The 17,961-nt window shown below is 38.1% G+C and overlaps 1 long non-coding RNA gene across 1 annotated transcript; it reads left to right on the top strand.

Annotated features, from left to right (window-relative positions):
* Positions 1-454: 454 nt before the first annotated feature.
* Positions 455-16,221, top strand: LOC109156556. The gene is made up of 3 exons (XR_002050049.1): positions 455-465; positions 12,342-12,344; positions 16,135-16,221. It is a non-coding gene; the product is annotated as an uncharacterized LOC109156556 (long non-coding RNA).
* Positions 16,222-17,961: the final 1,740 nt, after the last annotated feature.

Here is a 17,961-nt window from a genome sequence, read left to right as displayed (position 1 = left end):
GTAATGATGCCTGATGTCAATATGCTTCGTTCTGGAATGTAGAACTGGATTCTTGGAGATATTAATAGCACTGACATTGTCACAATAGAGTGTCATTATCCCTTGAGTAAGACCATAATCCAGAAACATCTGTTTCATCCATACCAACTGAGTACAACATCCACCTACAGCTATGTATTCTGCCTCTGCGGTGCTTAGTGAGATTGAATTCTGTCTCTTGCTTAGCCATGATACTAAGTTCTTACCAACAAAGAAACATCCTCCAGAAGTACTCTTTTAATCATCAATATTTCCTGCCCAATCAACATCATAGTATGCAACAAGACTCAGTTCACTGTCCTTGGAGTACCAGAGGCCATACTGCATCGTTCCTTTAACATATTTCAGAATGCGTTTTGCAGCTATCAGGTGTGATTCCTTTGGGTCAGATTGATACCTTGCACAGATTCCAACACTGAACATTATGTCTGGTCGACTGGCAGTTAGATACAACAGACTACCTATCAAGCTGCGATAGACTGTGTTATCCACTGATACGCCAGTTTCATCTTTCGATGCTTTTGTGGAGGTGGAGATTGGTGTCCTGGATGATTTACATGATTCTAGATCAAACTTTTTAACTAGATTCTTAGCATACTTCTCTTGTGAAATAAAGTATCCTTCAGGACTTTGCTTGACCTGTACACCTAGGAAGTATGTCAGTTGACCAACCATGGACATTTCAAATTCTTCCTTCATCACTTTTACTAACTTGTCAGTGTATTTCTGTAAGGTTGATCCAAACACAATGTCATCAACATAGATTTGGGCTATGGTTACATGACTTCCAGTAGTTTTTACAAACAAGGTTTTGTCAACACTTCTTCGTTTATACCCATGCTGGAGCAGATACTGTGTCAGTCGTTCATACCATGCCCGTGGGGCTTGTTTGAGACCGTAGAGAGCTTTTCGAAGCTTATAGACATATGATGGATGATCTGGATCTTCGAAACCTTTAGGTTGAGCCACATAGATATCTTCGTGGAGATAGCCATTCAGGAATGCTGTCTTGACATCCATCTGAAACAATGTGAATCCCAAAATACGTGCGATAGCCAACAAAATCCTGATTGACTCGAGTCTAGCTACAGGAGCAAAAGTCTCATCATAGTCAATCCCTTCAATCTGAGTATAACCTTGAGCCACTAACCGAGCTTTGTTCCTTGCTATATTCCCAGCTTCATCAGTTTTATTTTTAAAGATCCACTTAGTTCCAATTACGTTGACACCATCAGGTCTTGAAACTAGATCCCAGACATGATTTCGCTCAAACTGATGTAGCTCCTCCTGCATTGCCTTGATCCACAGATCATCCTGTAAAGCTTCTTTAACATTCCTGGGTTCTATCTTTGACGTATAGCATGCAGACCCAGATACTTCTGTCAGATTATTTCTTATTCTGCTCCTGGTCTTCATCCCATCTGATGGATCTCCAATAATGTTATCTGATGGATGGTTTTTCTGAGTTCTGGTGGGTTTGTCTTTACCTGTATCATTTATGAGGTTTGTCTCCTGTTCCAAACTTTCTAGATCTTCATCTGACGATTCTTGTGGTTTGGGCTGACTGTTGCTATTAGTGGCAGTTGGGTCACTGAGAGGAAGCTCTGTCATTGAATCTGTCACTGTTGTGTCTACTGATTCTTCTGGACTGTCATCTATAACCACATTTACTGATTCCATCACAGATTGAGTCCTCTTGTTGTAGACTCTGTAGGCACGACTGTTTGGAGAGTATCCAAGGAAGATGCTCTCATCACTCTTTGGTTCGAACTTCCCTCTTTGTTCTCTATCAGCCAGCACATAACACTTTGTCCCAAACACATGAAAATACTTCAGATTTGGCTTCTTTCCCTTCTAGATCTCATATGGTGTTTTGGTTGTTCCTGGTCTAAGATAGACCCTATTTATAGTATGACAGGCTGTGTGTACTGCTTCAGCCCAGAAGCGCTGCGGCAGATGCGAGGCATGTAGCATAACTCTAGCCATTTCTTGTAAAGTTCGATTCTTTCTTTCCACTACTCCATTCTGTTGAGCAGTTCTAGGGGCTGAGAACTCATGTGATATACCGTGCTCGGAGCAGAAATCTGAATATAGTGAGTTCTCAAATTCCTTTCCATGATCACTCCTCAATCTCTGAACTTTTATTATAGACTCATTCTTGTCCTTCTGAACCCTTATACAAAGAGTTTTAAAGGCCTTGAAAGCTTCTGTCTTTTCTCTCAGAAAGTATACCCAGCTGTATCGAGAGAAATCATCTACACACACAAATATGTATTTCTTTCCCCCAATGCTTTCAGTCTTTGTTGGCCCCATGTGGTCTATGTGGACAAGATCTAGGCACTTCTCAGTGGTGATGCCTGTTACTGCTTTGTGTGGAGTTCTGATTTGTTTCCCAATAGCACATGCGCCACAGATTTTTTCTGGATCTATTCTGATCTTAGGTACACCTTTCACAGCTTCCAGTTTTATCAGCTTATCCATATCTCTGAAGTTTACGTGACCCAGTCGTCTATGCCAGAGTTTTGATTCATCAGATTTGGATAGGTGACAAGCAGTTTCATTTGTCAAAACATAACAATTGTCTGAGGACCGAGTTCCTTCCATGACTAGTTGATTTGCTTTGTCACTAACTCTGCAGCAGTTATGATCGAAGCACACATTCCAATTTTGATCACACAACTGACTGATGCTAATTAGATTCGCTTTCAACCCAGTGACTAGTAGGACTTCTTCTAATTGAGGTAAACCTGGTACATTCAGGATACCTTTCCCAACTATTTTCCCTTTTTGTCCATCTCCATATGTTACAGCTCCACTGCTAGGTTGAACAGCCATCAGACACTTAACATTTCCTGTCATATGTCTGGAACACCCACTTTCGAAATACCATCTAGCGTTAGTTGTAGATGCAGTCAGAACGATGGTGGGGTAGCAGATAACTTCTGACTTCCTGACCCAAACCTGTCTAGTGAATGGTGTAATAGTCTTATTCTGATATTTTTCCTTCCTTTGATCTTTGTAGAAAAAATAACACTCAGGCCGAGTATGACCTTTTGTTTGACAGTAGTGACAAATAGGGGTGTAATATTTAACTTTGACAATCTTATTTTTGAACCTTGAATAATGAGATTGATGAGTTAATTTGGCCAGGCCAGTATCAGCAGTCTGGTCGTACCTCCTTCCCTTGTTCTGCACTGACTGAGATGACTGTCCTTGTTCATAGCTGTGAACAGCTGTGGTCTTAGATATACCCTCTTTGATGAACATAGGTGCGTTATTCAAAGATTCACCTCGTTCAAATCCCAGACCCTTTTTATCATTAGGATTTCTGCCAGAGTCTAGAATCTTATCTAAGGTTGATGTGGTGTCCATCATCTGGATATTTTTCTTCAGACTCTCCAATTCCTTGATCAGTTTTCCTTCTCTGGATCTTATCTGAGTGATGAGATCTTCTTTTATGACAAGATCTGTATTCAGTTTCTTTAGAAGATCATCTCTTTGCTTCAGCTCGTCATTCAGATTTTTATTTACTTTCACAAGTTGTTCCCAGCTAGCAACAAGTTTCGCAAATTCTGTTTCAAGTTGAGTATGTCTCTCTTAAAAATCATCAGTTGATATGTACGATTCTTCATCTGATTGGTCTCCGTCTGACTGAAGGTCTGTAGCAGTAAAGAAGGCTACAAAGTTCCCCACATTATCATCTGACTGATCATTTGAAGTTTCCTCCTCATCATCGCTTAAAGTAGCTACAGACATAGCCTTTTTCCTCTTGAGATACGTTGCACATTCAGCCTGTATGTGTCCATATCCTTCACATTCCCTACACTGCACTGACCGGTTGAGGGATTTACCTGTGTCTGTGGAACTGTTTCTGTTTTGTCTTGTTCGACCAGTCTGAGATTGATTGTTCTGTGAGAAAGGTGCTGTTTCAGCCTTTTGATATGAGGAGTTGTTGCCTTTGTATTGTGTCCTGGTAGACTGACCTTGACCCTTTCTGTTGAAACCTTTTAAGATTTTCTTGAAATTCTTGGTTAGAAGAGCCAAGGTTTCATCATCTATGTCGTCTATGTCAGATTCTCGATCAGCCTCAGCCACAAAGGCCACTGACTTTCCTTTTCTGTTGCTTCCAAGATCATCATTAGCAAGAACTTCTAGTTCATATGTGTGTAAGTTTCCTATAAGTTCTCCGACAGTCTTCTTTTCCCAACCTGTGAGTTCCTGAATAGCAGTTACTTTCATTCGAAAGCGTTTAGGTAAAGATCGAAGGATCTTTTTGACCACTCTCTCATCAGTGAATGGTTCACCAAGAATAGAGGCTCGGTTCATAAGATTCTGAACCCTATTGTGGAAGGTCGGAATGGTTTCTTCTTCATTCATTCTGAGGGTTTCGAATTCTGATAGAACCATTTGTAGCTTTGACTGCTTGACATCACTAGTTCCTTCAAATCTGGCTTCAAGAATTTCCCATACCCGTTTAGCCTCTTTTACTCCGATGACAAGAGTAAAAACATATTCATGCAGAGATCCTACAATCGAATTCAACGCTTTGTTGTTTAGATCTGAGGCATTCATTTCATCGTCTGTCCAAGTCTCCATGGGCTTATCTTCAGTGACTCCTTCTGCATTCTGAATAGATGGAAGACTCCACCCAGTTAGGACAATACGATAAACCCTGGTACCTGCGCTTGAAGATATATCTCCATGCGAGCCTTCCAGAAAGAGTAGTTGTGACCATCTAGTTTTGGTGGTTTCATACTTGCATCCATCCTGAATACAAACAACTAGCCAACGAACACAGAAAAAGACTTCCAAAAGACAAAGAGAAATGCAAAACTAAAAACAACCCGTCGGATCAAGTCACTATGTAGACTTAAAAGATCTGATACCACATGTAATTTTGCATTTTCTCTTTTTAGATAGATTAACAGGATTAATCAACTGTCAGAGATTACTGATTGATTCAGTTACGAAGTCAGTCAGTAATAATAAATCATGGAGAAGATGTAAGAAAAAAGATAACAGCACAAACCCAACGACACAGAATATTAACTAGTTCGATACAGTGTGTATCAACGTCTAGGGGACGATCACATAGGCGTCCAATCCACTAAATCATAATCCAATGTACAAAGGTAGATATACAATAATCTTACCCAAGTGCCCCACACAAGGTACATACCCAGTCTACACAGGTTTAGTGGATTGTTGAAGATGGAGAGCCATGCATACAGAAGTCCAATGAAATCCCTTCACTTGGAGAGCCCACTCTGATGCAGTCCACTTCAATGACGCTCTTTACAGTTGTTCCCACAACAGTGTGATCACAGTGTCCTTTCGTTTAAGCAGCAGTGATTCTTCTCAAGTTCATCATCTTAATCACCATGAACATATTGTATTGAGAAGATGCATGACAATCAAAGATCTAGTCTCATATAGCAGATAGGGAGTGTTTCTTCTTACTTTCGGCGTAACCCTAATTCTCTTCGAATAAGAGTACTTATAGATTCTTCAATAAACACTCTCCATAGATCACTTTGATTGTAGAAGGTAGGACTATAAAAGAGGAATGTAATCTCAGAAGATTAGATCCATACCTTTCTTGAAAATATACGCTGTTCTTCTTTCCAAACTTGTCTGATAAAACCGCGTACAGTCTTTTAGAAATCAGCTTCCTAAATCAGATCTTCAGTGTCAGTCCTTCTGTTGTTGCTTCTGATTGATCAGTCATCTGTAGAGCTGGACGGACAAACTCTAAACCTATCTTAGTATGCCATAATAATATTGCCAATTATAATATGGGGTTTTTGAACATTTAAAAACACTATTATGATCTTACAAAAATTAGGCTAGTTGTTGCATCTTTTAAGGGGTATGCTTTATCTTGGTGGCGAAAAAGAAATAGAGAGAGAGTTGCTAATTTTATTCCTTATGAATCTTGGGTTCAAGTGAGGGAAGATATGCGTCTAAACTTTCGCCCTAAATCTTTTTTCTATGATCTTGAAAGAAAATTGCAGGGAACCGTGCAAGGAACAATGTCAGTTGATGAGTACCACCAAACTATAAATATTTTGCTTGAACAGGGAAACATACATGAAGAAGAAACAAAAACTGTTGCTCGTTTCGTACATGGATTGAACTTAGAAATTCGATGTGGAATGAGTATTCAGAGATATAACACCCTTTATGATGCCTTGTATGCTGCACGTGAATCTGAGGCAAAAATCAAAGAGATGAAAATGTACAAGTCCAACAACGGTGCATCCATGGTTGCAATAGGTTCTAGGCGCTAGTCGGGCGGTAGACTAGCACCTAGCGCCTAGACGGCCTAGGCGGGGCCTAAGCGGTCGCCTAGGCGGCTAACTGAAAAAATGAAAAACAGTGTACGTGTGTAGGTGCATATATGTCATATTATACATACATACATACATACATACATACACACACACACACACACACACACACACACACACACACACACACACACACACACACACACACACACACACACACACACACATATATATATATATATATATATATATATATATATATATATGTTGGTCCCGATAGGGTGGTAAAAAGTCTAGAGGGGGGGTGAATAGACTTTTTAAACTTTTTCACAATTAATAACACTTTGGTAATTTCAACTCTAAGTAACAAGATATGAAACTTAGATGCGCAGCGGAATAAATTAAACAACCAAGTGTTACGTAAAATCAAAGAGATATATCACATGCAATATTATGAATATGCTTGCAAAGGCTCAAATAATAAGTATGCTAATTTATGCCCACATGCAAACGTGAAATATACTAGACCCAGATGAATAAATTCGAACAGTATATAAAATGGGTCAGTCAAATATTCAACATGCAAGACAACAAAATATTTAAAGAGATGGTTCACTCAATATGTGTGTGATGTCACGTGTGAATCAAAGAGTGAATCCAAATGGATTTGTGTCTGCATGCACTTGTAAAGTCACATAACCCAATCAATAAGATAAATGAATAAGACGAATAGTAAATGGGTTAGTATGCATGCAATAATAAATAAAGGCAGTATGTAAATGAGAGAAGCAATTTATAGTGGTTCAGAGGTGGTGTAATCCTCCTAGTCCACTCTTCTCCTTTCACTCCAAGGAGGAAATTCACTATCTCGTTCACCCAGATACAAATAGTGAATCAAGTGCACACAGGCACTTCCCGAGTGTTTTGCACACAGCTACACTCAATCCCGAGTATGTCGCACAAAGCTATACTCCCGAGTATCTTGCACAAAGCTATACTCCTACACCAACTAAGTGTCTTGCACCCAGCTACACTTAGCACCACCGAGCGTCTCGCACACAGCTACACTCAGCAACCACGAGTGTCTCGCACAAAGCTACACTCACGAGTGTCTCGCACAAAGCTACACTCAACAGGGTAGTGTCTTGCACAAAGCTACACTCAACCCTCTTTCTACACACAGTAGAGGTAAGTTTAAGAGAAAACAAATTTCTCTTCTAATGACTTGAAGAATCTCTCGTGTAAGCTCAAAAATGGATATTTCGAATTTTTTGCTTTTCTTTGTATTGCCTTCTCTTCTCTGCCCTTGCATCATGTCTTCAAGTCTTCATGGTATATATAGCTGAAGAAGCTACATTACCGTTGTAGCATCAGTTGATCTTGATCGTTCATCTTGACCAGCTACACATTATTGCCAACTTGCATTGCGGTGATTTAATGCAAGAGATGGGCTTCCACAGTGAGTTTGAAAATCCTCACCTGACAAATCTTCAAAAGTCATACATATCGGCTCATCAGCTAAAATTTCTCCGAAAAATAATTACCTTATCTTGACGGATTCAAAATGATGAAATCTTCCAAAAGATTTTCTGCGGATTCTTGCTTGAGTAAAAATTATATCTTCGTCCATTTCTTCTTCTGAAATGATTTGAGATGCATAGCAAGATATTTAAATGAGAAAGAAGATGTGTAGAAGAATTCACGTGCATCTTCCTTATCATGTCCACAAGCTTCTAAACTTGTAGTCAAATTAGTATGACATGTGTCCACATTGTAGCATGCACCCAACAAGTGTCATACTTATAAAATATGCTTCTAATGGGATTTGATCACAAGCCCAATCAAATTTGTCTTCTAAGCTTGTACCACTGCACCATATTAACTCATTGGTTAATATTCCTGGATTTAATCTTTATTCCCAGAATGGCTTTAGTAGAATTTCACATTATTTCGTAGAATAATCCGAGTCTGCCCCTTGGTCGTCCCCATCAGCTCCTTAGTCGTCCCCTTCTTTATCTCTTACTTAAAAATGTAGAGATTGAGTCTTAAACCCGTGACCTTTGACTTTAACAACCTTGTTCTTTATCCACTTCACCGCTTCATCCTTTGGTGTCTTCTAAAATAAATAAATCTCAAATAGTAACATTCTGGATAAGTATATTTTGCTAAGAATTCGTAGACTTTTATGGCTTGACTTGGGACTTAGGCTAATAGACAACTAGACTCAAAATAAAATATGGGGGTTCTAAAAATATAAATTTGGCTCATCAAAACTATTACATTTTATTCCTAACAAATTCCCCCTTTTTCAGATGCCAAAACCTATACCCGAACATTTTGGCTTAGTCTAGTCAAAAACAATAATCTTTTATTTTTCTTTCTTTTATTTTATTTTGACTAGCCAAATTGACGAGTTTGACAATTTTTGGACCTAAAAACTTTTTACTTTTAGACACGTAAAAGAGGTTGCAATTTTTGAGGTTTGATTTTAATTTCTTTTTGTCAACTTGTTTTCTTTCCTCAAATTGCATTTACAATACTAAACATGTGTCTAAAAATTAAAAAGCATAAAGCTAAATAAAATATGACTAGATAATAGATAGATTAATTAATTGCATAAAATCCAAACAAGCCATATTACAACCTTAGCAAAATATATTTAAATATCAACATTTTCACGGTCCAATCATGCTATTGACTCTAGCTCTTAGCTTAACGAAGTTACCTTTGCAATTAGCATGATAAAATAATTGCTTCACTTGCCCTTTGATATAGCATGAAAAGGCTCCACGTATATCTCCCTTGTTTGTTGGAAAAACATTTCGAGTGTACCATTTGGCACATTCGAAAATACTCCTTCCTTCCTCTAGTTTGGACACGTCGGGTACACGTGCGGCAAATGATGCAATGACATCTTCATTCGGTGAACTTCCTTCCCCCTGAAGGTATGCATGGCCCGAACTGCTCGAGCTTTGTCCACCATGTCCAAATCTATTACCAAAATGAGAGGGTTGTTCTCTTTCCCCCTTTTTGGTGTCATCAAAAATGGACTTAACCATGTCCGTGCCCTTCTTGGATAATGTCACAATTTCCTTGACTACCGAGTCTGTTCGCAATGTAGTGCTGGACATTCCTTGGAGAAAATCCTTGATTGTGGATAAATCCTTCTTGATCATTCGAATTTCATCTCCATGAGTGTCAATCCTTTCGATTGTTCTTCGTAGATCCTCAACCTCCACGCACACTTTGAAAAGCAACTTTTCATGCCTAATCTTGTGTATATTATTGTCGGCTTGGTGAGACTCTAAAAGGTTGGCTTGAGCACTTCTTTCCTTTTCAAGGGCAACCGTTAACCTGTCAACAAATGAATTCAAAAATTCAACAATTGTTGGGTTAGATTTTTCAACATGTGCTCCAATGGCCTCTTTTAGCTCCTTCAAGGCCTTGAGCACCTCAACATTTGAACCTCTTGTTTGGTCAATTTCCTCTTTTTCTTTCGAATTTTCTTCCAAATTGTCAACACCAACATGTTCATCATCATTCCTTTGAATTTCATCCTCATTTGCTTGTTCATCCATCTCAACATCACCTTGTTGTTGTCCTTCCTTGGCCTCTGGATCTGCTCCTAAGTCAGCTGGTAACACTGGTTCATCAGCCACCACAAAGTCAGTGTCAAAATCTGCCACAAAATGAGAATTCAAATCTGCCATATGGTCATCCCCAGTGTCATCTCCCTGGTCATCCCCTGCTTCTTCTTCTTGGATTTCTTCATTTTCATCTGCCCGGATGGTGTTGGCAGTGTCCAAGACTTCATTTTGTTCCTCAACAACAACTGTCTCAACATCAGCAGCCACATCCTCATCTCTAATCTCAATTCTTGGTGTTCTTTTCCTTCTAAAGACACGGCTTAGTGGAACATCATCATCTTCATGAACATCTTCTTCATGAACATTTTCTTCTACCCTTTCTCTCTTAACATTAACCTGAAATAGGTACTTGCTAGAAAGAATTGACTTTCTATCCTTCATTTGGATGCCTTTTCTTCTCAAAAGTTCACCAATCATGAGACCGTAACTTGGCTTGTCTTCTTTGTTCACCATTGTGACCAATCGGTTGAATATTACTTTACTCCAATCCAATTTCTTTCCATGTACCACAGCATGCATCATACTGGCTATTTGCAAGGTAGACTTATCAAATCCACCTAATTTACACAAAACACACTTGGCAAGTACTTCAACCAGTTTACAAAATTCCCATTTGAACAAATCGGATTTCCTTCCAGAATATTTGGGAACAACTAAACTGTCCTTAACTCGAACCATAGGCCAAAACTCAAACTAATCAAAATAATAATTATCCAGAGTAATATCATGCTTAGAAAAATCAAACAACTCCCTAATATCATTCTGATCAACAGATACTCTCACACCATTCACAGAAGATTTAATCACATTATTTCTCATTTTAGCATGCTTGAAAAAATCAAATGCTTCATCATCAAAAATACCCATATAACGAAACATGCAAACCTTTTGTAGACCACATTTCTCCAATCCATCCAGAATCTCTTGAGCAAGAACTGGATTTGTGCAAACTTCCTTGAAATCGGCTGGGTCAAGTAGGTGCCCAGTGTTGACTTTCTCGATTGAGGCAGTGGGTGGTGTGCTCTTGGATGCTTTTCTACTTGAGGAAGCCATTTTTGGAGTTATTTTGGAGTGGGTATCAAAGTAAAGTGAGAATGAGAGGTTTTTGGGTGGTTCGGCTATGGTTGTCTCGTAAAAGAGAGAGAAGAAGAGAAGAGTTTTGAAATTGGGTGTGTTTGGGAAGGGGAAGAGACGAGTAAGACCTTTTAGGACTAGATGGACGAAAATACCCTTAATGATAGGCTTAGTGGGTCTTGACAATTGAGGGTAATTTGGTCAAAATTGAGTATAGAATAGAAATGTGTTCAGCTCAAGATATCCCAGATGAATTAGATACATGCATAAAAGATACATGCAAAAATATTTTGTCAAAAGGGATAATCATTAGATCAACCAAATTCAATGGGGTAGATGCACAATAAATTTCATTCACTGACACAAAATCCATGTGTTATGCAAACAAGACAAATCATTTTCCAAGGTAAAATTTACATGTGCCAGGTAAAAACTCTATGACTTACAGATGGCTATGCTAGTGAGTAGGGTAAAAACTTATAGAAATCACATAAGGGACACATACAGACTAGATTAGAACATGCAAATGATAACATTAAATTTTTTGATACCAATTGTTATAAGATACGAAAAAAAAAATTATTAATTTAAAAGAAATGTACTTTAATAAACACAAAATCAAATAACATGCAAAACACAATTAACGCAAATAATTATGCAATTAACACATATAGGTACGTGACAAATAAATTAAACACAATAACCAAAATTAATTAAATTGAGCTTAAGGATAGAAAATATGATACTTAGCTCATTTCGATCATGCCCAACTCATGCCTTAGAGTGATAAATCGTGATTCGCACAAAGGCTTTGTCAAAATATCTGCTAGTTGATTTTCTGTTGGTACGTGATCGATTTTGATGTCTTTCTTCTCAACGTGATCTCGTATAAAATGGTGTCGGACATCAATGTGCTTCGTTCTTGAATGAAGTACTGGGTTTTGAGAAATTGCTATGGCGCTAGTATTATCACAGAAAATACTAACTTCATTGCAATTGACTCCATAATCTTTCAATTGCTGCTTCATCCATAGAATCTGTGCGCAACAACTCCCTGCAGCGATATATTCGGCTTCGGCTGTGCTTGTTGCAATGGAGTTTTGCTTTTTGCTAAACCATGAAACTAACCTTCCCCCTAAGAACTGGCACGTTCCTGAGGTACTTTTTCTATCAATTTTGCAACCTGCAAAATCTGCATCTGAAAAACCAGTTAGTTCAAAATTTCCTTCTTTAGGATACCATAATCCAACATTAATGGTTCCTTTAAGATATCGGATAATCTTCTTGAAAGCAAGTTGATGGCTTTCTTTTGGCTTAGATTGGAATCTTGCACATACACCCACTGAGTAAGATATACCGGGTCTACTCGCAGTGAGATATAATAAAGATCCAATCATTCCTCGATATTGCGTCTCGTCAACATCTTTGCCTTCATCGTCTTTGTTTAATTTGACTGCATGTGCTCATTGGAATTTTCATTGAACTCTTTCCTTCTTGGCCGAATCTCTTAAATGAGATCTTTGGTGTATTTGGCCTGATTTATGAGTATTCCTTCCTTCAGTTGTTTTACTTGCAGTCCAAGGAAGTAGTTTAGCTCTCCCATCATGCTCATTTCAAACTTGTTCTGCCATGAGCTTAGAAAATTTCTCACATAACAATTTATTAGTACTTCCAAAGATAATATCATCAACATAAATTTGTACTAATAATATATGATCATTTTCTTGAATTTTAAATAAGGTTTTGTCAACAAGGCCTTTGGTAAACCCACAACTAACTAAGAACATTGATAGGGTATCATACCAAGCTCTCGGTGCTTGTTTTAACCCATATAATGCCTTCTTTAGTTTATAGACCTTATCAACATTACCTTTTACCTCGAAACCTGGGGGTTGTTCAACATATACTTCTTCTTCGAGTAGGCCATTTAAGAATGCACTTTTTACGTCCATTTGATAGACTGTAAAATTTTTGTAAGCTGCAAAGGCTAGAAAAATTCTTATTGCTTCCAATCTTGCAACCGGGGCAAATGTCTCATCAAAATCTATTCCTTCTTCCTGTGAGTAGCCCTTTGCGACTAGCCTTGCTTTATTCCTAACAACGATTCCATCTTCATTTGCTTTATTTCTAAAGACCCATTTTGTTCCAATCACGTTGTGATTAGATGGTCTCGAAATAAGCTCCCAAACATCGTTGCGTTCGAACTGATTTAGCTCTTCTTGCATTGCTTCCAATCCAACTAGGATCTTTTAAAGCTTCATTTATGTCCTTCGGTTCGACCTGAGAAAGAAAATATGAAAATAGGGTTTCTTGTAATGCGGATCTAGTTCTCACGCCATCATGAATATCTCCAATGATTTGATCTTGTGGATGATTTCTTAGCCACTTCAAATCTGGTTGAAGATTGCTTTGAGAAGTAGAGGGTTCGTGTGAGGTGGAAGGATTTGTGGTTTGATCCATTCGTTGATCTTCACTATTAGTTCCAACTCCAACCCCAACACATTCCCTTACTTCTTCCCTTATATCATCTTCCACATCGGTTTCTGTTCCGGAGCAGTTTAGATTGCTATTTCCCTGCAAAATATCTTCAGAAATTTTATTAGTATTATTTTCATCATTGATACCAACTGTTGGTGATTCCTTGCTTTTCGAGAGTTCATCAAACACGACATGAATGGATTCTTCAACCACCATTGTTGATTTATTTAATACTCTGAATGCTTTGCTGGTGGAAGAATATCCTAAGAATATTGCTTCATCTGCACGTTGATCAAATGTTCTTAGATAGATTTTGCCATTATTAAGAACAAAACATTTGCAACCAAATGAATGAAAATAACTAAGGTTAGGTTTTCTCCCTTTCCACAATTCATATGGTGTCTTGTCGTGCAACTTGTAGATTAGACTTCTATTTTGGGTATAGCAAGCAGTATTGATTGCTTCGGCCCAAAAGCGTTTAGGTAGCTCGGCTGCAGCTATCATTACTCGTGCGGCTTCTTTAAGCGTACGGTTCCTTCTTTCGGCAACTCCGTTTTGTTGTGGAGTTCTTGCGGCTGATAGTTGATGCATAATTCCTTGAGTATTGCAGTAATTTTGAATTACGCTATTCACAAACTCTGTTCATCTATCGGTACGAATTTTGACAATGTTGACTTCCTTTTCATTTTGAAGCTGTTTGAGAAGTTCTGGTAGCTTCTTCTCTACCTCATTTTTCTTGTGGAGAAATATCGTCCATGTGTACCTGGAAAAATCATCAACAACAACAAGAGTATATTTCTTACCACTCATACTTACTGGCTCCACAGGACCAAATAGATCCATATGTAGTAGACTAAGAGGTCTTTGACTTGATTCGTGTGTTTTTGTCTTGAATGATGATTTGATTTGCTTTCCCTTCTGACATGCATCGCAAATCTGATCCTTTCGGTAGGTGATGTTGGGTAGTCCTTTGACTAGATTTCTCGTCATGAGATTGTTAATGGTTTTGAAGTTGAGATGACTCAACTTTTTGTGCGATTCCCAACCCACATTGCTTGAGTTGTTTGCTACAAGACACACAGAGTCTTTGGTTGTGCTCCAGTCTACAACATACATATTGTTCTTTCTTATTCCTTCGAGAGCAATCTCGCCTGTGGATCCGTTCTTCACTTGACACTTGTCTTTGAAAAACTCTACAAGATAGCCTTTATCGCAAAATTGACTTGTGCTCAGCAAGTTGAACTTTAATCCTTCAACATAGGATACGTCTTCTATTTTTAGATCATTGCGGGATACTGTCCCTATTCCTTTGGTTGTACCATATCGATCATTTCCTCCAAACACAACTTTTGGCCCTTCAATGTTTTTAAAGTTCACAAGACTAGATTTATTTCCAGTCATGTGTCGAGAACATCCACTATCGAAGTACCAAATTTCCTGCAAAACAGTTTACGCATTTTTAGGTACCCAACTTAATTTGGGTCCTTGAGTGTTAGTCCTTTTTGGTATCCAAATCCACCTAGTTCTTATTGATCCAAGATTAGGTGATTCGTAACCATTGAAAATATTGTAATCATATCTAATTTTCGAAAAAGGTTTTGGTGCCGGGTTTTGAAAATTGACTCGATCTTTTGGCACTTGGGAAGAGATTTGTTTGAGCCTATGAAAGGCATTAAATCTGGACTTAGTCCATGATTTAATATCATCAAACCAATCTTGTTCAGAGGGATAAAGTCTCCCTGCCCCAATCCTCGGAGTTCTTCCTGTTCTCCTATGAGGACTTTGTGCACTTGACTCATTGGTATGTTTCCATTTAGGAACAAACTTTTGCCTATTCTTTGACTGCATTGGCGAATTGAATTTTCTTTGAGGCTTCGGCCTTGCAGTAACATTTTTGGCATTAGCTTGATAACCAATTCCTTGTCTCAGTGTGCTATCTTGACCTTTTACAAATTTTACTACTTGGACTTTATTAGTTAAAGCAGTAGTAGAATTGGTCAATTTCTCGGAGGCTTGAGAACACGATGGATCATAACCAAGTCCGGTTTTATCACTTGAGGGTTTTTGCATATTTACCATTTTATCCATTATTTTGGATGAATGAGTAAATGTTGCTATAACCTCTCTAAGGTTGTGTTCTCTCACTTCCCTTGATTTACACTCTTCTTGAAGTCGAATATTTTCGTCTTTCAAGTCTCGTATCTCAGATAGAGCATTTTGCAATTTTTCATTTAATTGATCTTTTTCAAGAATCAGTAAAATATTGCGCTCCTTGATTTGCGAGTAAGTGTCCATCATGGTTTGACAATCCTTCATCATATGAAAGATAGACTCTTTAGAGAAAGATGAACTTACAGAATCAAATGATTTAGATGTTACCTCATCATCATCTGTTTCGTGTGCCATAAGACATAGATCTTGACTATTTGAATTGCTTGACATGCTCATTCCAAATAGTGCATTATCATCTGTAGAGCTGTCACTTTCATTGCTAGAAGATTCCTCAGACTCACTTGTTTCTAGTGGGTCACTAATAAGAGCTTTTCTTTTGTCTTTCTTGTTGAATCTCCTATCCTTGACTTTGGTTTCCTCCTGCACGGTGTTAGATTGATTTTTGCTCACCTTGGGATAAGGACATTCGGCCATAAAGTGTCCAGGTTTTCTACAGTTGTAGCATAAATTCGAATTCTCCTCCAAGGTTTCCTTTTTATGCCTTCGTGATGTGCTTGCTTTAGGAAAACTTTTGTGATTGTTTTTCCTCATGAACCTTTTGAATTTCCTGACAAACAAAGCAAAGTTTTCGTTATTTAATAATTCACTTTTATCTACTGACCTTGACGTGGATGGTTGTTCGGCAACTAGTGCGTTGTTCTTTTCTCCGTGTTCTTCCTCCATCCTTGACTTCATTTCAAACTCATAGGCTTTCAGATCACTAAAAAGCTTATCAGTTGATAGAGTCTTTAGATCTCTATGATCACGCATGGCAGTGACTTTCATGTCCCAACTTGACGGTAAACCACGTAGGATTTTGAGTGAGATTTCCTTTTGATTAATGTCTTTTCCAAGATCATTAATTTCTCCCAAGATTTTGGCAAATCTTGTTTCCATGTCGGTAATATTCTCGCCACTTAGCATTTTGAAATCCTCAAATTTCTTTAATGCTATTGTAAGTTTATTATCCTTTTCTTGTTCGTCACCTTCACCAATTTGGATGAGTGTCTCCCAAACTTCTTTTGAGGATTGGCATTTTCGGACTTTTGGGAATATCGTATCATCGATAGATTTGAACAAAATATCCTTGGCAATATTATACAAGTTATTTCGTGTTCTATCTTCACGAGTCCAATCCACTTTAGGCTTTGCAACGTATTGTGGAGTATCACTTGTTTGTACAGAAGCAGTGTTCACTTGCAAGATTTCAATCGGACCATTAGAGATTACTTCCCACATTTCATCATGTAGTGCAGATAAATGTACCTGCATGCGAATTTTCCAATCATCAAATTTTTCTAGAGAAAATAATAAATTTTGGGCAAGAGCCATATCTCTTTTCATCATCTTGATTTTTCGAGATCTGTCTAGCAGTCAAAATTGACTCGACAACCGATCTGATACCGATTGTTGGTATCAGTCAGAGACAATTTGACCCAAGAAGGCAACCCGCTCTGATACCAATTATTGGTCCCGATAAGGTGGTAAAAAGTCTAGAGGGGGGGTGAATAGACTTTTTAAACTTTTTCACAATTAATAACACTTTGGTAATTTCAACTCTAAGTAACAAGATATGAAACTTAGATGCGCAGCGGAATAAATTAAACAATCAAGTGTTACGTAAAAATCAAAGAGATATATCACATGCAATATTATGAATATGCTTGCAAAGGCTCAAATAATAAGTATGCTAATTTATGTCCACATGCAAACGTGAAATCTACTAAACCCAGATGAATAAATTCGAACAGTATATAAAATGGGTCAGTCAAATATTCAACATGCAAGATAACAAAATATTTAAAGAGATGGTTCACTCAATATGTGTGTGATGTCACGTGTGAATCAATGAGTGAGTCCAAATGGAATTGTGTCTGCATGCACTTGTAAAGTCACATAACCCAATCAATAAGATAAATGAATAAGACGAATAGTAAATGGGTTAGTATGCATGCAATAATAAATAAAGGCAGTATGTAAATGAGAGAGGCAATTTATAGTGGTTCAGAGGTGGTGTAATCCTCCTAGTCCACTCTTCTCCTTTCACTCCAAGGAGGAAATTCACTATCTCGTTCACCCAGATACAAATAGTGAATCAAGTGCACACAGGCACTTCCCGAGTGTTTTGCACACAGCTACACTCAATCCCGAGTATTTCGCACAAAGCTATACTCCCGAGTATCTCGCACAAAGCTATACTCCTACACCAACTAAGTGTTTTG

The sequence above is a fragment of the Ipomoea nil genome, unplaced genomic scaffold (genome assembly GCF_001879475.1).
Source record: "Ipomoea nil cultivar Tokyo-kokei standard unplaced genomic scaffold, Asagao_1.1 scaffold2735, whole genome shotgun sequence".
NCBI lineage: Eukaryota > Viridiplantae > Streptophyta > Magnoliopsida > Solanales > Convolvulaceae > Ipomoea > Ipomoea nil.
Note: the sequence above shows the minus strand (reverse complement) of the source record. Positions and strands in the feature narration are given on the sequence as shown.